The 27342-nt window shown below is 40.1% G+C and overlaps 1 protein-coding gene and 1 long non-coding RNA gene across 13 annotated transcripts in view; one reads left to right on the forward strand and one right to left on the reverse strand.

Annotated features, from left to right (window-relative positions):
• mecom (MDS1 and EVI1 complex locus) overlaps window positions 1-27342 on the forward strand; it is a 190739-nt gene that overhangs the window by 29856 nt on the left and 133541 nt on the right. The window lies entirely within an intron of this gene.
• Window positions 21768-27342, reverse strand: part of LOC124883770 — a 33945-nt gene continuing 28370 nt past the window's right edge. Inside the window, exon 2 of the long non-coding RNA XR_007042310.1 lies at window positions 21768-22394. This is a non-coding gene — a long non-coding RNA (uncharacterized LOC124883770). The remainder of the gene's footprint in view (window positions 22395-27342) is intronic.

A 27342-nucleotide genomic window follows, 5' to 3' on the forward strand; every position in this document is an offset into this window, starting at 1 on the left:
GTAAATGTGAAAAGATTTAAACACAAAGTCTAAGTGGACAAAAATTTGTTCATGGCATTTTTTAAATCAGTGCATATTAAACTCTTGCAAACACTTTGCAGCTGATACACACATCCCTAACTAATAAAAAAACATTTCTGGTTTTTATGCTTTCTAGGAATTATCTTCTGTTGCTGTAAGTGTCAGCAAAGGTTAACTTAGTTCAAACAGTATAACAGATGGTACATCTGAACACATTAGTGCCTTGGAGGTTGTAGGGTTACAATGTATCATTAAATCTGAACAAAGTTCCTTTCACAGCATCTTAACTTCTTTTTTCCGTCACTGCCGGCGCATTAACGTGCTCATAAATAGATCATAGACATTTGCACAATAGCCGAGGAGGGATGGATGTCAGTGGTAGGAGCAGATAAGAATGACAAAGCATCGCTCTAAGCCACGTCACTAGCAGGCCTCTCACCTGCCTGTCTGTCTCACAAACGCACTCAACCATCACCAGGGATTGTTCATGCCCATGCGTGTATATGTGCGTGTTTGCATGTGACTGATGCGTTTTGCCTTTCAGTCAACACTTCAGCCCTCCACCCCACTCCACCTCAACCTCGTCGTGCTGCCCCCTCTCTCGCCCCACCTCAGTCTGGACTGTCAAAGAAACACGGGGGCCTTAGCAGATAGCAGCGTACTCTCCCAGCCGGCCTTCGGCCCTCTCTGTCTCTTTTTCTGCTCCTTGTGCCAGTCACCTACTGCTGTGGGAAAAGCAGAGGAGATGAGGCCTTAAAAAACAGATCATTGTCCGCCTCCTAGATTAAAGCCAGAGAATGTGAGCATTGTCCGGTGAATTGCTAAACCTTCCTGCTGTCACTCAAATGCAGCACTGAGCGCTACTTCATGTCTAAGAGGCTTATCTGCACTGAAAGGCCCCTGGCTGCTCCGGGGAGAGAGGACGTAATGAAGCGTGTTTTTTTTTCACTCTGTAGGAGGAACCTGCTGCTGTTGAGGGGTGAGAGGGGTTGCAGTGGTGGAGGTGGTGTTGGGTGGCTGGGGATTCAGGGGGTAGACACAACCAGTGGGACAGCTGCAGTACCAGCTAGTCCCCCTTTACCCCTACCCAGCTCTCTCCTACCCTTCATCGAAAGAAACGTCACTTATCTAGTCTCACGTGGGAGCGGCGTATACAGTCCTTAACCCAGTGCAAGATGGACAGAGGGGGGTGGGATGTGAGGACATTATGAAGGGGATGTGCTTAGGGACCTGCCTGTTGTCCATGCTCAGCCATCTGTGGGGATGATCAGCAGGCTGCTGATGTGGTCCTCTCTTTGTGCTCTGCTGTTTGAAAAGGGTAAAGTTTAAGTGCTGTTCATATTCAAAGCTGAGGGCTGACGGTCAAGCTGCAAGTGTTAGCTAAGCTCTGAAGCCTCGTTCAGAGTATGTGAGTCTGCACTTACGCTATCATAGCTCAGAATAACAGGAGATTTCTTTGTTGCTAAACATTTTTATAAAAATTATGCCTTCTGATGATTGTTTATAAAATGATGCGAACAGCACTGGTAAGAAGTTTATATACACTAGTCGTGGGCACGATTAGAATTTTCTTTTGGGGCTTTGAACATTCTCAAAATTAAAGGCTCAAATTTGTACACCACTATTAGTACTATTTTTTCAACTACACTATAACTATTATGCAGCCATGAACTAAGTCCTAGGATAATTCTCGCTGAGCATTTGACAAGTCTTCTTATTACCCATTTAAATCGGTGGTTTTTTCGGGCTAGTAAGCATTAAAGCTTGATGTAAGTCTGTTTTATCCATTACGAAAACCGGTTTCAGTTTTTGTTTGGAATGATTATCCTGTAGGAAAACCTAACTGTGAGAAAGTTTCATTCATCTAACCTAAATAGTCACTCTCAGAGAAAAATTAATAGTCTTTTTAAGTTTAGCAAAAATCCACCGATCGCATAGGCGCAAAGCCTATCATCAATTTAATGAAATCTGCTTACAAGGATATGCCAAATAAGCTCAAAGGAAGGTTTGATTGTCAGAGGAGACAAAGATCTGAGCTTGGCTATGATGAAGAAGCAGTATATTTGGAGGAGTCAAAATCAAACAACAATTTTAAATTAACTCTACTGATGCCAACTAAAAGAGTGGTTGAATACCCAGCAGGAATTATGACAGGACCTTGCTGATGGCTGAAAAAAATCAGTAGTTTCACTGCAAATTTCCAAGGGACATTTATCCAAATGTTAATTGGGGGTGTATATTTGTATCTTTGCCTGTATTTCAAAATTCAACCCTCTGTTCAATAGGGAAATACACAATTAATAACTTTTTTAACTCATTAAAGTTGTTAGTATGATCATTCCACTCTAAAAAGAACTGTTTAAATGTGTTTTTAAAAGCTCAAAACTAATAACTATATTCATGTTGGCATGCTCATACTTGATTACTAAAAAAAGAAGTATTTGTTCTCTTATTTAGTTTCTCAAAAAAGCTTTTGCTTCTGCCTGTTCTTTTTAACTCACTGTTACTGCGATTGGTTGAGCTTGGCCTTGCCTTTGTTACCGCTCCAATCAACTACAAGTTGACTGTTAATTTTGTGCCAATGTTTTTGATGACAGACATGCAATATGGGTTTCTCCCCCTGGGCTAGAGAGGTAACTTTCATGATGATGTACAGAAGCCCTGCTGTCCTGCTCTCTCTGCCCTCTGAGCTTCTGCTCATCTGTCTTTTTGTAATGACAGACGCACCTTCATCCTTAGCGGCCCTCTCTGATCCATGATCAATTTTTGCTTCCTGTGAGCTGCACTATTGCACCTGACCAGTTGATATGAAAAGAGCTCTTGGACTTGTGGTGTGCACTGCTAAAGTTAAAATGTCCTCACAATGTTCTTTTCTCTATTCAGCTAAAGAGATGATCTCTAACAGAACAACTCACTATGCATAGACGGTGTTTGCTTTCTTTTCCTTCCTCCATACCACAGGCCTTGCATACAATCTTCAAATTTGACCTCTAACCTGGGCATCTTGTGGGGTTAGCTCTGCCTGCACTTATTCTGCTCCGTGTCGGGAGGTCGAGTGGGCTGGAGAGCTTTGCAGTTGAGTAGAGGAGTCTTCACTGGAGGGGGGGGATAGAGACACGAATGTTAAATGGTGTCGCCCAGCTGTGATGGTGACTCAGTGGTCCATTTAGAACTCCAAGCTCATGCTGGGACATGGTACATCCTGACAGGCTGACTGGACTCCTGACCCTATCAAACATATCTAAAAATGAAGGTCAATTTGTCAGAACATCACTTGTGCAGCATGTTAACTGGATGCTCCTTGTGTACTGAGGTGCTCTATCATTTGCTTGTTGGTTCCAGAGCATCAATGCACCATCTGAAGCAGAAGCAGAACAATTCAGGAGAGAGGGTGGAGATATGAAGCACAGTTTCATCTCCTCTCATCCTCAAAACGTCTGTCAATTCAGGTTTGCAACAAAGAACAAGTATTCAAATGATGTACTTTATGTCACAGAATGTTTTTGTCCACCTCGAGAGGATGAAAATCAGATTCCTAAAGGCTCTGAATATTAAAGAGAAAATGATTCATGGGAATGATCGCTACATATCACAGATTTCCATAATACAATGTGTCCATGCACCCAAGAGTGATAGGTGCCACATTGAGAAGAACACAGAGAGTGAATTTGAAGTTTCTTTTTCAGTAAACATTTAAAAGAGTGGAGAAGTGAACAAAGGCGTTAAGAAGGAGCTGTTTTGTTGCCCCTTTTTTAACCTAAATAGGCGGTCTGTCCGACCGGGGCCTTGGCTTCAAAGTATTATCCCACACATGCAATTACCATTTCTATCAACTCGGAGAAAGATTATGCTTTTTGGGTGTTCTTCTGCGTTTCTTCCAGTGGATTCACTCGGTGAATGTGACACGTTTTGTGTCCCCCACACCCCCTATTGAATTTAAAAGTTCTCTATTCTCCAAGTGAGCCGAGGAGAGTCCTACATGTGGCCTGAATAGACACTAAATCTTTCAAGGTTAGGACTTAACCTTCTCTCTGTCTAATTCATCTTCAAACTTTAGTCTGAAACCAATCAATATCAGATGATTGGTAAACAATGTGTAGTGTCTGATAGGCAGGTACCAAGGACCCTCAATGGGATTGCAAATGCTTTGTGCGCTCAGAGTCGCTTTTCCTCTAAAGCACTGTCACAAAAAGTGAAATTACCATTCGCTTGGAATGATGCCATTCATCTTTGTCAGAGCGCCAAGCTCTGCACGCAAGCCGCTCCCCTCAAATTAATTCCTTGTTTTGCATCAGTTGAATTTGCCCAAATCCAGGAGGATGGCTCCGGCTGCACCTCGACTGCATTCTTCCTTTTTTTTTTTTATGTGGCAATTCCAGATGATTTGACTATGCCGAAGGCCCGGTGCCTGTATATTACCCCTAATCCACAAAGAGAGGAGCTAGATATAAAAATAAGTTGGCAAAATAAGATAAATTTGGCAGTGGAATTTCAGAGGCTGTGCATGCTCCAACCAGCAGAATTAAAGTATTATATGCATACTCTCCTCAGAGGTCGGTGTGATGCTTTTGTCAATTTGTCATTTCATGTTACAAGAGCTCTAGCACAAAGGTAATATCTTCCCAGAGCCTCACACCCTTGTAATATAATGGGAAAACAGTGTAGAATGAAGGTCTGAAAAATTCATTTGTTATCCTGTATAATGCATTTTCCCACATGTCTAAATAGTTAAAGTGTAATTTAGAGAGCAAAACAGAAAAAAAGGTGAACAAAACAAAATAGTTTATTTTCTCTTTTATCAGCATTTTAATGTCCAACCGCAGAGGAAACAGCACGTTGCTGTAAATCACGTTTATTGAGAAAGCCTTGTGCTTAAGAACAGTGTTTCTAAAACTTTCAACAAGATCAGTTTAGGACTTTTTAGGGCCATAAGTATTTGACTTTAAGACAAAAACCCATGTTATTAAATACATAAGTTAAAAACGTATGTACTTAACTTTTACTTCACTTATTTAGAGCTCAGGCAAGTTAAATGCAACTTTGTCAACAAAAATTGATTTGTTCTAATACAGGCATGTGACTTGAGTGCTATTAGAACCAGGTCACCTAACTTTAATGCCTTCCTAGAGTTTATTTATACAGCATCTTACACAACATTGCAGATCCCTTGCAGCACATGCAGTTTGCAGTAAGCTTTCTAATAGCTCTTTAAATATAAATATTCCCATGTTAAACGAGCTGGTAGTGTATACTGTAACAAGAATGGTTAGATTTTAGTTACTTAAACATACAATCACAAGCAGAGAAAGACAATTGTGGGTCCAGATTCTAGTCTAAATGTCAAACATTTAGTCAGTGGGGGAAACATGTTTAGAATATATACAGCTGCTTAAAAATGTACATTGGTTTTGTCTTTTCTGCTAGCTCATCATTGGTGTTTGATGCTCATGGATCCCTGTCTGCTTCTGTGTAAAGCCAATATCCCTTGCAGTGCATTCAAATATTGTCACCTAACGTGAGGTGCTCCCAAACTTTAGACCCCCTACATATTGAGGAAGTTTCAAAAGCTGTTGTATTTTTTATTTTCTATTTATTATCCAGTAGTCTTATATTAACATGTATACAGATTCATTGTTATCCCAGTTTATATTTTACATCTTATTTGGATCACATTTATACAATTCTTCCTTTTGGACATTTACTCTACATTAATTATACATATTGTTTAGTTTTGACTCTGCCTCAAATCATCTGGGGACTATCTGCGAAGGGAAAGACTAACAAATACAACTCCTTCGGATAAGCAATGGCCCCATTAATAAAGGTTAATATACATTAACTACAGCTATGAACATTTAAATCCACAATAATTACAATGAAAGTCATAACATTAGACATAAAAAAAAGCCTCACAGTACAAAGTAGTAATGGCGCTCACTCTAGTCCAAAGTCCCTTATACTAATGTACAAGCATGTAAATAATGGTGTCAGGGTTCAAATATGAATCTGTTGATTGGTTTCCATTTTGATTCCAATGTCTTTACCTTAAATTGTAGTCTAGCTGTTGTTTTTTCCATAGTATAGATCTTTTTAACTCTATCTCTCCACTGCATAATGCTGGGAGGATGTGGACTCAGCCAGGCAGATGTAATACATTTCTTTGCAATCAGAAGCAAGACTCTAATTAAGTACTTTATTACCTTTGCTTACCCTATCTGAGGAAATTATTCCCAGAATGTATACAAATGGTTCCAAGTCTAAACTAATGCTAAAATGTTCGTCATATCTGTTTGTACATCTTCCCAGAATTTGACCACTTTTGGACAATCCCAAATTATATGAGTAAAGTCTCCCACCCCACCACAATTTCTCCAGCAAACCCGAGGAAACCCTACTACTATATCTAGATGTGATGATTGGAGTGCTGAAAAAACGCATCTTAACTTTCCAGTCAAACTCCCTCCATATCGGGCTATTAGTTAATTTATGCCCTGAGCTAAATGTTTCCTCCCATTCTTCATCTGTTATCGTCATATTAGCCTCCAACTCCCATTTCTCTTTAATCTCTGTATTTTTAATATTAGATTCATATTGTAGGCTTTTTTATAGCTTTGAAATCAGGCCTTTTATAAGTTTACATTTTGCTGTTGACAGTAAAGTTTCTTCGATCTTAGTCATGTCTATTGCAATTCTCTGCCATTCCTTATGCGTTTGAAGATAGTGCCTGAGTTGGAGCTATCTATAGAAGTCTCTTTTCTGAATATTAAATTCCTTCTGAATCTGTTCAAAAGATTTCATCTTTGGTCCTATAAAAAGCTGTGCTATAAATATCAAGCCCCCATTTGACCATCTCTCAAACCCTTCATCCATGGTAACTGGGATAAAATCGGGATTCTTAGCTATTCTTGCATTTTTTGATATAGAATCAGGTAATTTAAATACCTTTTTTATCCTTGACCATATATTAATTGTTTCCTTAATACACCAGTTTTGAATCTCAAGATGTTTTCTAACTGTCTTTGTTGTAAATGGTAGTGTATCTAGAGCTAAGTTTGGGCAGACCCTTTGTTCCATATTGTCTCTTTATCCTTTGCCATCCCTAGAGCTATTGCTCTTAGATTAGCGGCCCAAAAATATTTCTTCACATCCGGCAGGCCTAACCCTCCATTATTCTTTGAGAATTGAAGTATTTTAAGTTTAATTCTCGCTTTTTTATTTCCTCACACAAACTTTGATATTCTTTTATCTATTTCCTTAAAGAAGGAGCTGGGAATGACTATTGGAAGGGATTGGAAATACGAACAGTAATCTTGGCAAGATATTCATTCTAATTGTTTCTACCCTTCCGCCAGGGTCAATGGTAAAATCTCCCATCTCTCTAGGTCTTTTACAATTTCCTTCATCAGTTTTCCATAATTTGCTTCAAATAATTGTGAAATTTTAGGTGTGATGGTTACACCCAGATATCTAAACCCTTTATCAGGCCATTTGAACATCACTTCTTCTTTTAGTCGTGTTGGACATTCACCTGATAACATCATTGCTACTGATTTGCTTTCGTTAGCCATATATCCAGAAATATTTCCGTATTCTCTAAGACTCTCTAGTAGTGCTGGTACTGACCAGTAAGAGTACTAATAGATCATCGGTGAACAGTGATATTTTATGTCTCCCCCCTGGATTATTCCCTGGATTTGTTTATTCTGACTTAATGCTTCTCCCATCGGTTCACTAGTAACTGCAAATAGTAATGGGCTCAAACAATCACCCGGTCTAACTCCTCCCTTAAGATCAAAACATTATGAGCAATGCCCATTAAATTGATACGGGATTTTTGATTTTTGGAAATTACTTTCACCCATTCTACAAATTGTTGTGAAAACCCAAAAGGCAGCAATGTCTGATATAGAAAGCTCAATCTTACCTTATCAAAAGCTTTTTGGGCATCCAAACTCATCAGAAGAGAGGGTTTTGGGCTAAGTTTCATCTGCGACACCATATTAAATATCTTTTTAATATTATTTGCTCCATGCCTGCTCGGTATAAATCCCGTTTGGTCTGGATTGATCAATTTGTTTATATATTTTTGCATTCTTTGCGCTATTATGCTCGTTAAGCTTTGTAAGTCATTGCATAGTAAGCTCACGGGTCTATATCATTCACACATAGTTGGGTCTTTACCATCCTTATGTATTACTGATAAAATGGCTTCAGACCACGTTTTAGGTGGGTCTCCCATCGTTCGTGCATATTTAAATACCTTACTTAAGGCTGGTGTTAATTCTTCTTTAAATGTTTTGTAGAACTCTCCTGGCAGTCCGTCTGTCCCTGGAGATTTGTTATTTTTAAGATTTCTAATGACACTCAAAATTTCCTGTGAAGTTATTGGTCGAGTCATTTCCAGTGTTTCTTCTTCTGACAGCGTTGGAAGATTAATTCCTTTGAGAAAAGACGATATTCCTTTTTCTTGGTTTGTTGTGTCTGTGTCATCATATAGTTTTCTGTAATACTCTGCAAACGCTTCAGCCATTTCTCTGGGTTGTGTCCTATCCTGCAAACTTGAGGGATGTTTTCTTTTAGTAACATATCTATTTATTTGGGCTTTTCTAAGTTGAAACGCCAGTAGACGACTCGCCCTATTTCCCATTTCATAATATCTTTGATTTGTAAAGCGTAGTGATCCCTCTGCTTTAACAGTTAATACCTCCTCTAATTTATTTTTTGCCTTTATAAGCTCGCCCATTATATTTTTATCCCACAATTTATGTGTCATTTCCAGATCTTTGATTTTATTTTCCAATTCCCTTTGTTCTTTCATTCTAGCCCTTTTGAGTCTGGATGAAATTTCTGTTATTTTCCCTTTTATCACTGCTTTCCCCCCTTCCCACAAAATTGTTGGTGAGACCTCACCATTATCATTTATTTCGAAATAATCCTTAAGTGCTTTAATTCCTTTACAATATTTTCATAGGATATAATTGACACGTTCATTCTCCAATATCTGAAACATGTTTCATCATCTGTATTTAATGTTAACACAATAGGTGCGTGATCAGTAATAGTTATACTTTCTATATTACATTTTATTACCTTTGTTGCTGAGATATATACAGGTAATCTATTCAAGAGTAACTTTTGTGTGGATGTGAGTAGAATGTATAGTCTCTTTTGTTGAGGTTGATATCAATAAGCAAGAAGACCAAGTTCCTTGGTAATATTATTCATCATTCTAGATCTCTTTGTCTGTGGTCCATAATCTGAAGGGTACCTATCTAATATATTGTTTTGAACCATATTGAAGTCACCCCACATCAGAATAAGTCCTTCTGCATCATTAGTTATTATTTTGACTATTTGATCAAGGAAAGTATCTCTCTCTTTATTTGGGAAATAAACATTTATTACTGAGATTATCATATGTCCTATATGTCCTACCACATACCTTCCTTCTTTATCCTTAATCTCTTTATCAACTTCAAACAATAACCCTTTTTTGATCAAGATCGCTACTCCCCTCCTTTTTCCAAATGAAGCATAAAATGCCTGACCTACCTACTCCCTTTTAAATTTTCTGTGTTCGATCTCCGTTAGGTGTGTCTCTTGTAATAAAGCTATCGAGCATTGTAAGTTCTTTAATTGAGTCAAAATCTTCTTACGTTTAATAGGATGATTTAATCCGTGGACGTTATAAGATACTTTATTTAGCTTGTTCATGTTATTAATATGTCTAAAGTTGTGTTGGACATGTCAACCTTTTTGAAAAGACAAATACGTTACACACACCATAACCTCAAAGAAAATGAAAAAAACAAAAACAGAGTATAAACACTCTTATTAGAACAGGAACTTCCAAACACTGCCTGTAACATGAACATAAGTCTTCCAAGAGTCCCATCATCAGAAAGCTGTGGCCTGCTCTCTAATGGAAAAGTACTTAGTGCATTAACAACTTCCTAATAGTTGTCTAAAGTCCTAAAGACTCAACCTCCTCAAAATTCCTTGATATTACTTCGTGAGGAACACATTTTTCTTCTAATCTAATGAATTATGTAACTATTCGTGTTTTTTTTTCTTTCTTTTCTTTCTTCCCTCTTTTTCTTTTCTTTTCTCTTCCATCCTTTTCTTTTCTTTTCTTTTATTCCTTTCTTCCCACTCCTTTCCTTACAATTCATGACAATTAACCTCTCTATAGATAGCCGCAATTATGCATACCTACATAGATGAAATTTAACGGTACCCTTGCGGATGACGTCATCACGTCAGGAGGACCCTCAGGTCCACTTCTGTCATTTCGGGCTGCCTCCGTTTTCCCCAATGTCCGGTTACCGATGTGGTCTGCGCCACCATCTGGTGAATTTTCTCCAATCTGTCCTCCTTCAGATTGATGCCCATCTCCTTCAGCATGGGTGCCGCTTCTTCCATTGTAGTGAATGTCTTTGTTCCCGTGTCCAAAACCACTTGTAGTTTGGCTGGATAGGGAGACCTCGCCTTCACATTCCTCTCCCTCAGCTGCTTGATAATGTCTCTCACCAGCTTCCTTTTCTTTTGGACCTCCGTTGTGTAGTCTTGGTTGAAATAGACAGTTTGTCCCTCATAACAAATCTTCTGTTTCCAGGCTTGTTTATCACGTGTTCTTTCACCTTATACTCCAGGAATCGTACAATGATTGCTCTCGGGGGGACCGAGCTGTCCTTTGGTTTGTTTATTAGCAACGATGTGCGCTTTCGATGCACAAGACCATCCCCTCTGTGAATTGGATCTTGGATTTAATAAATTGCGTTATGAAGCTAATGGTGTCATTTTTTTCCATCCCTTCTGGGATGCCATGAATTTGTATATTTTTGCGCCTCATCCTCAACTCCAAGTCATTACATTTCTCTGCAAGTTTGGTAGTCTGAATAAAAATGTCACACCCCGTTCCATCCGCGCCATCCCGTCTTCAGTATTTCCCACTCTCTCCTCCATCTGAGCTACTCTCTGCTCCAAGGACGATGTTCTGTCCATGAGCTCCTTCCTGTTCATTTCTAGCCTCGTCAATGCTCTCTTGTTTTCTCCTACAGCGTGTTCTTTCCGTAATCCCCGTAGCTCGTGAAGAATGGCTGAATCCCGGTCCTCATTCTGTGGCTCTGAGTGCTCCACCCCAGGGCTCTGTACCTTCGCTGCTCCGGTGTTCTTTTCTCTTGCGCCTTTGTCTTCCATACTTCTTCCAATCTTAACCATATTTTCCATGGGACCTCTATGTCACTTTAGGGATAGATATTCCTTATGTTTTTTTATCACTTTGACTTATTTTAATGCTAATTGTAGTCGTGTTCTTCGGAGTAATCTTTCTTCCTGCCGTTTACAACATGGTGCCCAAGCTGTTGTATTTTTTTACCATTAAAGCACATGCTTTGTCAACCTGTAGAGTTTGAATGGAACTGACCAAAGATTGCTGCCAAATGTGAATGATGAGCACAGTGTGCTGGCAGCATTTTTCAAAAAATGCAAAAACATGAATGAAAGTGGAAAAAGAAATGAAGACATGGTAGAATAGAATTTACATCCTCGTTGAGTAAATAAAAACTAGAATCAAAATCAAATTAATTGATCTACACCAGAGGTAGATGTGTTCTTACAGTTGTTCAGTTTAACCATGCATTTGGACATGAAAAAATATAATACAAAGAATACAAGACCAATGTGTACAGAATAAATATGTTAATGTGAAAAATCAGGAGCTCTAATCAGATTCAAGTAGAAAATGAGAAAACCTAAACCGTTGCTCTTGAAGCTTGTTAATTTATTCATTCCAGTTCAAAACTAGTGTCCCAACTCCAGTTGGCATTTAGTGGTCAACTCTTTTCCTCTTGTCTGTTTGTTTTTTCCCCCTCCAGCTCAAGTCAATGCTGTCTCTGCGTTGTTTCACAGTGACCACAGTGACAGATGTGATGAGATTTTAAAGAGAGGGTCATTTCAAAGTCTTCTGCTTCTCTAGCTTCATTGCTAAAAAAAGTTTTGGAGCCTAATTTATGGTTGTGGGTGACTGTGACCAGTGATTTGTGATTCCTGGTGTTTGTGTTTATGAAACATATGGGCTTGTTTTCTCCATCTTATCTGCCGGCAAATGGGACAGTACGGTTTGACAGGATTTATTTAGAGGTTTTTGTTTTTCCAGCAACAAAGTACCATAGAGTGCAATTGCCAGGAACATTACTAGGGGTCACAGGCCTTTTCCTGTCTCGCTTTCTAACATGAATGCACCAATTTCATGTTCAAAAAGTTATGTGTGTGGACATTTTCTACGTACCTTTAAAGAACCGAAATCCTTTGTGAGGACAGAATGGGAATGAGAAGACAGAAGGAGCTGCTGGCGAGGACTGGGTCAAACCTGAGAGACAGCTCTTCACCTCAGACACCTGCCTTTCTCCACAGATCCCTCATCAATGACTCACATTGTCCAAAGGCTGCACCATTGTCCAATGAAGGACCCTCCAGACTCGCTCTGAATACTTGCCTGCACCACTTCAAGTGAACCCAGCCCAGCTCTACCCAAGAAGCAGACAAAACGGTGGATTCCTAAGTGCCAGCCTCTTGGCATTCCCCTGTCTTTGGAAGATAAAGAGCAGAACTTTGGCCTGATTCACTCCGGCACTTTTCATCCCTCTCAAGAGAAAACGGGAGATGAGGAGAAGCACTTGCAAGGGGTAGTGGAAGGGTGGTCTGGGGGTCACAGAGTGATTAGTGAGGAGTAGAGTTGTGCTGTTTTTTTTTTTTTTTTTGGTCACTGAGAAATGACTTCCACTGGGTTTACTGGAGAGTGTGGGTGGAGAGGGGACTGGAGGAATAATTCCCCTCTGTCTGTCTGGACTATATTTAACCCGCCTGACAAGATGGATGTTTTTATAAGGGACCCCCCCCCCAGCCGCCGGGGGATCAACACAAATGAAGCCGTTGTAGTCTCTCCTCTGTTCTTTTCTTTTGCTTTTTGTTTCTAAGAGTAGCACTTACAAAGAAACTTAGAGAATATTGCATTAGTGATGAATATACTAATCCAGGTTTGACTAGTCCATATATTGCAGTTTTTATGAATGCCCAATTGATGTGGCCCTGATACCAAAAAATCATTGGAATTGCTTGTTTTGGCATATTTACTTGTAACATATTTATGAAACTTTTTTCTTTAAATTTTGTTCTGGACATAATCAAATACAGTCCCCAAAAAGTACTACACATAAACTTTAACTAAACTGTAGTGCCTTTTCATACACTCCTAGTGATAGACATATAGGTCCATGCTTATGGTGCAACAAATACACTCACAGAAGCTCACTTACTTTCAATTCAAATGTACAGAAAAACACTGCTGTAGATCTGGTGCAGGCCATGCACACAGGACCCGGGAGAAGTTGAAGTTGGAAGTGATTAGGGAGAAATACGCCCATCTTCGAGTAATGTTAGTAATAGGCAGCAGCACATCAAAGTCCAGGTCCTGTCAGAATGATCCGGATCAAACCAGCCCCCATCTGGAAGCTATAACAGACTTTTCACTCATTTAAACACTCTTAAAACACACTGAACAGACATGGAGCTCCCGTCTCTGCTTGCCACTCACCACCCCTCATATCAGCACCCTGTTCCCCAAGCTTCTGCGTGTGACTGTATGTGTGTGTGTTTCATTTACTTCTATACACATTTTTTTACCTAACAGTAACCCCAATTGTTCAAGTTTGTGAAAACATGCCTGCAAATAAAATGTGAATAAAACTAGATAAATAGCTAGTTCCAGTTTTATCAGGTAACTATTTTTAAAGCAACGTCAATGTCCTTCCTAACAGGCAAGTATGTTTTTCTGCATCATCTTTCAGTCGTACATAAGTATATTGCCTGCTCTGACATGGCACACTCCAATCTGTAACAGCAAAAGAGACAGAGTGCTCCCCTCCTGCCTGCTCGCACACAGCACATTGACTGGACTCCTGGACACATATTATCTCTGCAAACACAAGTCTGACACAGCTCTAAGTGTATTTTAATTGGCTTGGAGCCGCCTTCCTAAAGTAAACAGCCGGCGTTGTAAGCTGGTGGTAGCGGTGTACTTGGTGACGGACGGTTGGCCCGCAGTAAGGGTGGAGTGGAGTCCCGTTCCCTGTTTGTCCGTTTCATCGACAATCAGTCGAACACAGGAGCCCATTGTGTTTGCGTCCGAGCATGTTTGTTTTATCTGACTAACCAACATATATGTGTGTGTGTGCTCGTGCCTCACCGTATGGATGCGTGAGAGTTCCAGTGAACGTGTGACTTTAAGGGGTGTTTCTCGTTTCAGCAGCGCACACTCGCTACTTAAGAGATCTTAACGCCCTGACAGATAGTATCTTGAGCTAAAGTGCAAGTGATTTAATACCAACAATTAAAGTAGACATGTCTGCAGGCGGCATAGATCCCCGCTGAGGCTGGACAGGGAGTGGGCACTTTTGCCTATCTCCACCAGACATGGAGACAGGGGGGCCTCTGACTCCACAAACCACTGATGCTGTTCAGATTCAGTTCTTCTCAATCCTTTTGCTTTCAGACCAGCCGTTGCCTTTTTTTTATTTAAAAAACAGTACACTGTCCTTGGATTTAAAAGAGTGTAAACAGCTCATTTTGGCTGTGGAGTATAAAACAAAGCCTCTAGTTTTATCCATACCATAAGTGCATTTTCCAGTAAAAATGCAGAACGGATGGGAAAATGTCAAAGAAGTTTAAACTGAGCTCAGCATATGGAGAAAAACACTAAAAACTATCAATTTTACAAGATCTGAGGATCTCGCTCCTAACATGGCCAACTCCTCTCTCATAAAATCTATAGACCATCCATTATAAAGAACCCAGGCCCTTATGAATCATTCTGCCCAGACCTGGCAATGGGGCCTTTTGCCTACAAATCCCCTCTGGAAGTGTTTGAAAAACAAAGCGGGGCTTCACTTCAACCTCATTAACTAGTTATAATAAACAAAACAATGTGTTTTTAATGGATGGCGAGTGCTCCTTCCATCTAACCCAACCCTCCCCCCACACCACCTAGCTCTGGTCCAAAGTGACTGGCCAGCGGTGGGTTTCCCATGACTGCAGCTCGCGGTGTCACGATGATGGATGGGCAAGGTTGGCGGGGGCTGCCTCTTGCCTCTTCTCCTTTGGGATGTCCCACAAACTGACAGGCGCATTGTGGTACTCGACCCATTGCTGACACGCTGCTCAGCCGGTTGGCACAGTCATGTGAAGCGCCAGAAAAATGCCCTCTTTTCTACTTCCACAGTCAGAATCTGCAACTGCACATATTGAAGGATAGGAAGGCATGTATACAAAGTGAAATATGGCTTTTAGGCGTTTGTTGCACAATTCATACAAATGTAAAAACAGACAGATTACAATCAAAATTGATTTTTTGCAATCCTAAAAACTTTTAGTTGTGCCATATTACGAAATCTTAAATCATTTTTAGATCATTTCAAAATATGTAACAGTGGTTTCTATCTTAATATGTATGAGGAAAAAAATCTCTGATTTATTCATTATTTATATATAAAGCTCCCACTTATTTGCTGAAGTTTTAAACCAGCAGCCCAAGTAAACAGCTGACGTGACACTGTAGAAAATAGTTTCTACTGAAAAAACCTCACTGATGCTGAAAACAGTGAATGGAATATTTTCCTTACAGTTACAACTTCCACAATGCAGTGTGTTGCCATAAACACAACCCGTTTTGGTATTGTGTATCACAGATCAGAAGAAAATATTTTTGGTTTTTGGAAGACTGATCTCTTATCAGGGCCAGGTAATCGTAAAATCGACTGATTCCAGTCATTCTGTATCTCTATTGTTTAGCAGCAATGGTCCAATGGTGGACTGCATAGGAACAAACCCAAGTCAAGGGAGCCAAAGAGCAATACAACATTTTCTCATATGCCCCTTCTATTTCCACCTCTTTTTTAGTTCTCTGTTTCATACTCAGTCAAACACTCGTCACACAACACAGAAAGTTGCTGAAACAAAAGTCTCGAAGCTAGTGTGAAACAATCCAATAACAACCAGTAAAATAAAACAATAGCTCAGTTCATGCTGGTGCTGTTAAACAGCTCAGCCTGTTTCTCACACACATTCGTAACTGAATTGTAAATTTGACCTTTAAGTAATGGCACATTTTTTTCCTCTATTTGGTGACTTTGGGATTTGAATAATTGCAGTGATAGTGGGGATTTGTGAATGCAGAAGCATTTTTCACACTTATTCTTACATTGTATTTGGGGCTTGCTCCTTTTTCCAGTTTGTACATGCAGCAGCCTAGAAAGAATCTTTTTTGTCTGTTGATATTTTCCCAGGGGTACCCACATTGTAAGCTTCATTAGGTCAAAGGTCATTTGAATAGAAGGAGAAGATATTGGACTGGGACAGATGGAGTGCGAGGTGTAAGTGACCATGACCTTGGTAGCACCGTACAACATGTTTGCAAACAGGATGTCATTAACATTGGGAACTGGTCGTGCTTCACAATGACTTTTGTCTTCTCTAGTTTGAGAGGAGAGAGTCGATCGAGTAGGGGTGTGGCGGGGCGGAGAGTGAAAGCGAGAAACAGGGAGCATAGGGCGATGTTGATAAAATTTCTAATAAAACACCCCATGTACTTCCACTGATAAATCAACGCCACAGAACCGCCCCTCTACTGTTCTGTCTAAACAACATCCAGGTTGACTTTGTCACATCAGATAAGCACGGGGCTAATGTGATAAAATTTATGGCTCGCCGTGGCTGCTGTACTAATACAGCTGTGAATTGTGCAAAGCCTGTTCTAAGTGCACTCAAACTGTCAGCTTGTATTGTGGTGTCAGTCCTTCCTTCTAATTAGTGTCCTCAGCGGGCAGGAAGTGGGCCTGGGCTGGACTAATCTGTCAGTGAGGCCAGACCATCCTCGCCCCAGCGACTGTTTCCTTAGATAAACTCGCAGCCCTTTATCTAAAAGTGTAGCAGCACTCAGGGGGTCTGGGAAGCCCCTAGTGATTTTGTTTTTACTTCTTAGATGTGCATTTTACATTTTTAATCCTGAACTGGATGGACTTTGAATCATCAGTAGAGGTTTGTTTATCTCTTTCAGATGAGCAGAAACCGCTTGAGAGGTAACATATTTAAATCTGAAAGCTGATCAGCGAGGTGACAGGTGTTGATTGAGCATGAGAAGGAGGAAGCGAAGTGAAGGACACTTCCTGCTAGACAATTTTATCAGCAAGTGACCGAAGAGGTCGGACAAAGGTTGACTGGGGTTATCACAATCATGTAGCCACAAACTATTATATTTTCGCCCAGGGCTTCAAAAGCCTTTGTAGCCCTGGCAGCAACCCAGAGTCGCTGACCAAGGTAACTGTCTCTTTAATATAAACACTGTGTGAGTTATAGCCACACTTTTGGGACTATCAAGTGCAGAAGCTGCTTTTTGTTTTGTGGTTCAACAGGTCACGCGATAGGTGGAACTGTTGTCCGAGGGAGCTGAGGTTGTTTGTGTATTGTCTGAGGGCACCGACATATCCTGGAGAGATAGCGCATGCTCGGATTGGATTGCCAGGCTGTCTTTCAGTGACTAATGTGTGAAGCAAAAACACACAATGTGAAAAGCATGACACGTAGTTTAGAAAGTTTGTTGGCAAACACTCAAACCCCTCAAGAAAAAGATGTTTAGCCCAAGCTCAAACAGGAAAAGAGAAAGTGAGCAAAGCATAAAAAGAGTGTTCCCTGTTACCTTTATTTCTTCCTTCATCTCCCCTCTCCTTCAAACTGAGCCATAGACCCGATTTTCATATTGATGCTACAAGTAGACCTCATTTAGAGATAACTTTATATTGAATTAGACCTATATATTTTGTCTGAAAGCGGCCTACGCTTAGATTTAGAACTGTAAGGACAACAAAAAACCCTGTAAATCAAAAATGGCAAAAAGCATAACCTAAAACCCAAACCTTATGGACCTTACACATTTTATTGCTAAATCTAAGCTTAGACCACTTTTAGACCAAGTAGTTTTGCTAAATCTTAAACCTATACAAAATGTATTAGTCAATATCAGGGCAACATATAAACATAACACTGAGTCAAGTCTAAATAACTTCATGCTGAAATCACATCTATTGTTTAACACCAATGTGTGGGAAAAAAAGAAAGTATTTATTTTTATTTGCTTAGCGAAAATAGGCATTTTTATCTAAGATGTCATTAAATCGGCTGCTTTCTGGACAGAACCACAACTACTATACTCTATATTACTCCACTACTATAGACTTCCACTGCTCAGTAGAAGTACCTCTGTGCCTTTGAAAGAAAGCTTTCCTTGTAACACAGGAGGTCTTCAAGGCAATTGAGAAATGGAGTTTATTTGTATTTACAAATAAAAAGTCATTAATTCTCTTGCAATGACAACCAAAATCATAACTGGTTTACATAAAAGGTCCTAGATTTGCCTATTATTTGCATACTCTCAGCCATGTGAGAAAAATCTCTACTAGTGTACAGGTAAACGAGCCCGGCTGATTCTGTATTTGTTTTATGCATTTTAATCCTGATTAAATCAGGTCTACATTTAGGATTCCAACAGATGTCTAAAAATCTTAATCTGTAGACTTTCACTTTTGGATCAAGTACATTTTAGGTCTAGCCTAGGCATCTGTTTAGACATTGTTCAAATGTATTTTTAAACAAAAAAAATATGCTCACTGGGTTCCTTTACTCCTTCACCAAATACTCCAGTTGGGTGCTCGCTGCCAGCAGCAGACTGATTAGACCCACACTCCCAGCCGTGCTGTTCTGTGCAGTGGGAACACTTCAAATATTTCTCGCTCCTGCCACCCCAAATAAAACCTGACTGTTCCTAATGGACATGTTTTAATCTCCGCGGGTTATTTGAAGATTTCTCCAGCCTTGCTGCTTGCTGCAGCAGAAACAAATTCCTCGCGCTTTGTTGATTAGACTGCAGCCTCTCCACCGTTGCTTATCGTCCAGCCACGAGTCGCTCTTTTTAATTAAAAGTGAGACACCACAAGTGTGCAATTAACAGCTGGTAATTATACAGCTCTTCAGAAGTGCAACACTCCACCTTCATTTCAATTATATAATGGACAAGTGGCTTTTTGATCTCCAAATTAGTGAACTCTTGTAATATTTGTTTTGTGGCAAATTCGGAGGGTTAATCGTGGCCCATGGTGGCCTACCTCCTCCGTGATTGATGCAAGAGCGGAAAGAAGGATATTAAAAACCGAAACAGTCCATCAGGAAATGCAAATCACACCTTCATGTTAATGAGCAGGCAACGGACCGGGCTGCCCAGCCGTGGCGTTTCATGTAGAAAAAGCCGGCGCCTACTCTGCCGCCAACTGATTAGTACATTTCAATTTGAAAGTTTAATTAAGTGCCTCTAATACAGATTGTTTTGGAGAGTGACACACAACATTAAATTGTTTGATACTTAATTTGGCTGCCTTTGGAATGCAAAAGAAATTTGCAATGCAAGTGTGAGTGCTATCCCAAAGGAGACAGAAGCCGTGGACTTTGTTTAACACTGATAACTGATAAAAACGTTTTTAATGACCAATGCACTCTTTGAGTGTACAAAGCATAACACTTGTTCACTTTTAATTACAATTGATCTCCATCTGTGTACATGGTTGTGGCATTGTTTGTTCAGAGTTTGCATTGTTTCACTTCGTCTATCTGTATAAAAAAAAGTAGGCCGTGATTGATTTTTGACTGCATGAGTAAATACAGTTGGTGGTTATTAATTTACAGCTGCACATTAATGTCTTTGGGGGATGCTTAAGACTTTCATTGTGTCAGTTAATTCAAAAGAAGTTTATCTTTAGGTTTTTCAGAGTTTTTATTTGTTTACATATGATGTCACTATGACTCCTAGAAAAAAGTTTCTTCCCTGAACGCTATAGTGTTTTATTCTCATTATTGATGTTGGAATCAGTATTCTTTTTTTGTCCTTGGGACCAATCCAAGTTATTCAGGATTTGACATTTTGCTATACAGCTTCAGTTGAGTACACCATTGAAATCTATGTATTTTGTCAAACAACACATTCAATTTGATAAGTTCTAAAGACTGAGGGAATCTAACCTAGGACAGCCACGTCAAGGACCATAGCCACTGCGCATGGTGCACCTGCTCTACCCACTGAGACATCCATCACACCCTGTATCTATTGTTCTTGACAGCTACAGATATGCCGTCCAGTCGTAGTTTCTGTAGGGTAGCCTATACTTGCGTATTATTGTTTCTAAAGAGAACTTTCAGGTATCAAGAAACCACACCCAAGGATGAACTAGACCTCGGGAGTTCCACAGTTCGCTTTCTAATATATTGCCTAATATTTTTTTATCTTTCCATTATGTCACACAAGGAAGCAGCGCTAGAGTTTTTGCCTTAAAATATATTCATAGATTAAAAAATTTCAAAAAGGCATATATTGTGTAGGGGAACTTTTTACTTTGAAGAAAGGAATATTTCTTTTCTATCACACTGTTCTACCATTAAGCAAATATAAATAATTTGGGTAATTGTAACTCACCTACAGGAAGATATGTTTAGGTTTAAATAAAAGTTTTTAGTTATTAGTGTGCTGACACAAATTACAGTGTAAGTTGTTTATCAGCTTCAACAACATAAAGCTTGAAGTGAATTGCTTTAAATGTAAAATGTCTATCAGCTTTACTGTATGCAGCTTATCTGAGGTCAGCTAGAGATATCTTAGCGCAGGAGAGCAGGTCACCTGATACAGACAGACAGGGAGCCGCAGTAGCTAATACAGTCCTTTTTCACAGTGTTTGTAAGCACCTCTGTAGGATGAAAAAACACAAACATTGTAAGAGGAAAACACAAACTCCTCAACAACATCAGCAACATAATATTCAAAGCTTATAACACTATTTTGAAAGACGGGTACACATAAAACAGGTATTCGGAGTTCAGTTACCTCTAGGGAAACCTAACAACCTAAACCTAAAATAAAATGGTTTACTTTCACAGATCTCCTAAGACTGTGTCTAAGATTAAATTAGAATCTAAAAAATGCAGAGGTTTTAGTCTCCAATTGCATTTTTGGTGAATTTGTGCTCCAAGCTTTTAGACCTTCCACTTATGCAGTATTAAATTAATTCATTCATGTACTGTATGCTGATTTACTTAATGCTGAAAGCATTACATGTACATATTCAGGCAATCTGTCATTAATTCCCTGGTCAAGCTGCATCAAATATGAATTAAACAGGAAACCCCTAAAAAGAAAAAGAGGACAAAAAAATGCATGAAGTCAACAGACTTGAGTCACTCAAAAGCTTTGGAATTTTGCATTGGAGAATATTGGCAGCTCGTTGTGAAATAAACACTGATTATTTAAATTCAAACCAGGTCATTACAGACAGTTCTCAAACAAAATGTCAGTCATTAAGGAGGAGCATGTGGCTTTGCTTACAGTCTCTGTTTGTTAGCATTAGGAATAAGAAACAGTGGATTTCTGTGATCCATTTCATCTGTCCCAATGACATGCCAAACATACTGGGCGTGCGTCTACAGGACCTCAGTCTAATCGGAGCTGCTGTTACTGTCATGTTCCTCTGTGTTGCGGATTGCCCTTCTGCATTCCCACCTTAATCTCGCTTGTCGTTTGGCAGCTGTCACCCTGCATTTATATCCCACCTGCTATGCTCTTCAAACACACACACACAGTATAATTTCCTGACAAAATGAAGTTTTTCATTCCATTTAATAATTGTACTGCACATTGTTACATTATCTTTATACTTTTATTTTCTTGTTGCAGCATTAATTTGCATATTTTCAAATAGTACCAAAAATAATGAGGGACAGTGCAATATTAAAAAAGAAAAACAATAAAATCACTTTGTATCAATATTTGATGTTAAAAAAAAATATTTTTCTTGTGCAGTCAAGCTGATTGCCCTGTTAGTTTTAACAATGCCACATAATGTTAACATTCAGACAGCCATGCATGGCTGCATAGTGTTTTACACAGGAAGACAACAGTCCCCATACAAGGCTGCAGTCCCGCTGTATTGTCCTGTTAAATCACCTCCTAAATGGAGGAAAATTGACATGCATAACAAATAATGTACACAGTTTCAGTGCTCTGAGGGGGATTTTGTTGCTCGGGGTGGCAGGCTGAATGTTAACCTTCCAACAATCATTAAACAAACATCCTCTCCGGGACCTTTCCATGCTTGGGTCTATTCCACATGTCGCACCAAGGTTTGGAAAGTCTCTGCGGCCGCAAACATTATTGCATGTAACAAGTCCTGTAACAAAGTTAAGGTGGACCTGGCACGCCACTGCGGTGGTGCTCAAGGCACCGAACCCTGAGAAAGGAAAAAACAAGCCTCAGACAAAGTCAATTTATATCCAAAAATTTGGATAGACGATGTCAGGTTGGTAGTAGGTGGTCAGCATGTCACATTTAAAAAAGAGTCATGGTTTCAACTATGCATCAGGCCTGGCTGAGTGACACTACATCAGCCTATATATATATAGATATATATATCTATATATATATATATCTATATATATATCTATATATATATATATAGATATATATATATATATGTGTGTGTGTGTGTGTGTGCATGCGTGTGTGCATGTGTGTGTGTGTGTGTTCCTGTCTTGGCATCACAGTGAGAACCATTTTCCCGATTTCACCATCAGATTGAGGACCGTTTGTACCAAAGTGAGGACATTTTGCTGGTCCTCACAACCTATTTTGCTAACGGTTAGGTTTAGGACTAAAGTGTGAATTGAGTTTAGGTTAAGGTTAGGGTTAGGCATGCACTGGTAATGGTTAGGTTTAGGGTTATTGTCAGGGCTAGGGCATAGAAAGGGTTGAAAAGGACTGAAAATCAATGGAAGTCAATGGGAGTCAACACATGGTCCTCACTACATATAGCAAAACAAAAGTGTGTGTGTGTGTGTGTGTATGTGTGTGTGTGTGTGTATGTGTGTGTGTGTCTGTGTATTCTCATGTTTTCAAATTTTTGCAGAGAGGGTTTTCTGAATTTATGTGACCCTTTGTGCATGTCAGACACTGCCCCTAGTGATTTTGACCTATGACTGTTCCACAATAAATTGAGGACAGTTTTTATGCATTTCAAGAGAAGGCTTAATGTGTTTGAAAATAAATAAATACTTTTAAACAGAGTCCTACACACATCCTGAGATTTCTTGTAGTTCCTCATTCAATTTCTTCTGTTTGTGTTCTGAATGTGTGTCCTCGTGAGCGAGCACAAGTGATGAGCTTGAGTTTGTCAGATGCCTCAGCCCTGAGTTGAGGGCCATTTGTCATTGGAGGGATTCATTACATACGTCCGTAACCTTTTCGGCAGCCGGGCACAGTGATCACTGCTGACCCCGTGACAGCCACAGCACCTTCATTATGTCACTGCGGCTACGCTGTCACTACCCAAACTCTCTAACTGTCTGGGTGACAACCCTGGGTGAGACTCCAATCTCTCATCCGTAGAGCTGCCTGTCTCAGAGCTTGTCACCATGTCTGTGAGTTGCATCTTTGTAGTGTGTGTGTTTATACGAAGCTCTTTGTTGCATATTATGTTAGGCTGATGTATATAGGATTCCTATGCAGTTTGGTAAAGTGTGGATGAATATGGAATTTGATTTTAGTTATTCAGGCCTGCACTGAAAAATAGAAAAATAAATTGTATTTTCAGACTGTATTAGCCATCCCATTATCTAAAGGTTGTATCCATCCATCCATCCATTCAGAGTCTGAAAAGTTGAATCTAGAGTATATGACATTTTGACCTGAAGAATCAGACAGGTGGGTCCATTTTTCTTTCACAATGTAAATGAAGTCAAACATTTTTACCCACTTGCTCTCCTTAATGGGCAACAACTCTTTACACTCCCTTTTAATAAAGATTCCATACTCATAAACAGTCATTTAAATTATCGATCATTTCCTCCCAGACACACCAGATATATGTTTTTGGAGAGTCGTTTCTGGTGTAGTGTCCTTCCCGGTGGGATCATTTTAGATAACACCCTGGACACTATTATACGATTCTCTTCCTATTTTTCTAATCAGCAATTATTCAATTATGTCCCATCAGTTGGAGGGTGTTGCCAGTGTCACTGCCCCAGGCATTTAGCCCCCTGCTCTCTGTCAGGAGGAGACCCCCCGGGGCCCCAGGGAATGCCTGTGATTAGTGTTGCGTCTGCAGAGAGGTGACAGAATCCCTCTTCAAATATTTTGTCTTCATTTTACGGCTCTGAGATGCAATTATGGAGCAGCAGTTCATTACAGCAGCATGCGGCGCTTCATGTTTTATGCATGCTGCCTATTTAGGGCCTTTATTAACGAGCCAGGGCCAGCCAAGCTGCTTCAGACTGTACTGTGCACTGTGTAACGGTCACCAGTGCTTGTGTGTTTTTGTCAATGTGTTCATGAATGTGTACTGGGAGTGGGAATAAGCAGGAGTGAGAGAGTGGGCAACAGAAAGCCAGTGAGCCACAATAAAGGCTAGGTGCCAGCAGAAAATAAAGAAGATATGTGATTGAAGGAAAACCGAATGAGGCAGAGAACGTGCGTGGTCAGTATTGTGGTCACTTCACCGATGTTCCCTCTTTATTCCCGCAGCTAGCCTTATAGCACAGCTCTAAAGCATTGGCACATACTCGTTTGGCTTTAAGGCGGTGCGTTGCGGGTAGGGGCGGCAGGGGTGACTAACTACACCTCCCTCAGCAGAAGAAACTCCATCTGCATCCAGCATTGAGACAGATGAGGCCAATTTGGCTCCTTAAATTTCTGGGCTATGATGGATGTTGGGTAGCCGTGAACACTGAGAGGTTTGTAGAAGGGTGGGCAGAGAGATGGGAGACAGGTGAGGAAAGGGAGAAAGAGGGGAGAGATCCAAAGTGAAGGAAAGAAAAAGAGTTGGGAGGAAACAGGGGTGAAGGAGACTCAGCTCTGAGCATGAGCGCATGGATTGCTTAAATTGATTTATTTATTGGAATTTCTGAGTTCCCTGGTAAAGCAGATTCAGAGAGCTGGAATACAGAAAAAAATATTCAAACGGTTGAAATGCCTAGTTGGATCCACGGAGATGGTACTGCTTGCATGAAGTTGACGATCCCTCTGTGAATCCTATGCAACACCAGGCAAGTTCAGCTACAGGGCTGATAATATTAGTAAATTTGTGCAATATCTGAAGAGAGTGTTGATGTTGGCTTCACAGGGTTCAATTTATGAAGTACCTGGAAACCTGTCCTACCAAGGAATGACTGTGATTGGAAAGTTTCCTGTAAAAGGACATCAGCACTCAATGCCAAGTTTATTGAATCCCTGATATATTAAGATTTTCTGTCAAAAGATCCTGATTATTTATGTTGAGCATCTCCTTACTTGCAAGGATTTACAGAGATTTTCAACTGTAATATGCTTTGATCTAAAGAATACCACTATATCTTTGGTTGTATGCAGAGTCCTTCTGCTGGAAGGAGTACCTCCCCGTCTGAACTCTTTTGTTGAAGTAAATACTTATGCAAGGCGCTGTGTTTTCTACTACACAAACGTCAAGTTGTTAGCCTGTATTTGTGTGCATTTGCACATTTTGACTGGCAAATTGGCCCCCTCAGTTTTAGAGTGCTGCTCCAGCTGCATTGCAGATCTGCTCAGTTTGATAAGAACTACTATCCTCGGGCCTATATAAATATTTGATCAAGTATAATGGAAATTGTCAAATCAATTTAATTGTGTTATGCATTACGAAGACATCAAACTCAAACAAAGCACATATGCTATCATTTCTTTTAACGACTGGCCCAAGCTGGGCTGCACTGGGCTGAGCTAGCGATTTGGTACCCAGGGGGCCTTCCTGCAGGACTGGAGCAGCTCGCGGCAACTGCTCTGGATATATGTCTCTCTCTCTGCTCTGCCTGGTCCTATCTCAATCACATTTCATCAAAGGAATCAATTTCTCAAATGTGCACACAAAAGTGAGCGATAATTATATTAGGAACCAGTGGCAGTTAGCCATGACATGAGAGGATGAAAAAACAGATGCAGGGGAAATAGCTCTACGTGTGTTTATTTTTATTACATGTATATTTCAGTTTATGAACTGGTTTTTGTTATTGCTAAATTCTATTCTGTCACCATTTTGGAGATCATATTGTCTGTACTTGTACTTGTACTCATCTTCCGCTTCATCTGGAACCGGGCCGCAGGTGCAGCAGACTCAGTTGGGACCCCCAGACTTCCCTGTCCCATTGGAGGGACACCTCTTCCAGCTCCTCCGGGGAGAGCCCAAGGTGTTTCCAGCCCAGCCGAGAGACGTAGTCCCTCCAGCATGTCCTGGGCCGTGTCCTGGGCCTCTTCCAGGTGGGATGTGCCCAGAACACCTCCCGAGGAAGGCATCCAGGTGGCATCCGATACATATGCCCGAGCCACCTCAACTGACTTCTCTTGATGCGGAGAAGCAGCGGCTCTACACCGCGCTCCTTCCGAATGGCCAAGCTCCTCACCCTATCTCTAAGGGAGTGCCAGGCCACCCTGCGGAGGAAGCTTATTTCAGCCGCTTGTGTCCGGGAAGTCGTTCTTTCGGTCATATATATAATATAATTTTTCAGATATTGTCTGAAAACTAATATTGTTTTCATTTTGTACTTTGTGATATTACTTATGTCACTGATAGGAAGACAAATCAAATCTTTGACACATATTTTGGATGGGGTATGGATGGGTGTGAAATGAATCAGAGAGCTGGACAAAGTTAGAAGGATGGATGACTTTTATCAACACATATTCTCTGCATCTCACAGATGAGGTAAAGATGTTTAAAAACATCTATATTTTAGACTTCTTTTTTTTGTCTCCCAGTTCTCAGCTAAAATAATGTTAACACTACCTTAAGATTACTTAGGGCAAATGATTTCCTAGAATATTATATACATGTGCAGTGCTTTGTAAAAGTATTCATCCAGCTTGAACTTTATCCACATTTTGTCACGGAACAAACAAATTTCAATGGGATTTTATGCAAAGGCTAACTCAAAGTGCATAATGGTCAAGTGGAAGAAAATGATACTTTGATTGTTAACAAATATCTGAAAAATGTGGTTTCCTTTCTATGAAGCCCCACTGAGTCTTTAAGTGCTTTGCAGAACATCTTTTTTCCCCATTATTTTTTGAAAGTTTATTCAGATTGGAATATACATTTTCTATTATTGCCACAAATTCTTGATTGAATTTAGGTGCAGCCTTTGACTGGGCCGTTTTGACATTTAAAAAATGCTGGA

Source organism: Girardinichthys multiradiatus, chromosome 18, assembly GCF_021462225.1.
Source record: "Girardinichthys multiradiatus isolate DD_20200921_A chromosome 18, DD_fGirMul_XY1, whole genome shotgun sequence".
In the NCBI taxonomy this organism is placed as follows: Eukaryota; Metazoa; Chordata; class Actinopteri; order Cyprinodontiformes; family Goodeidae; genus Girardinichthys; species Girardinichthys multiradiatus.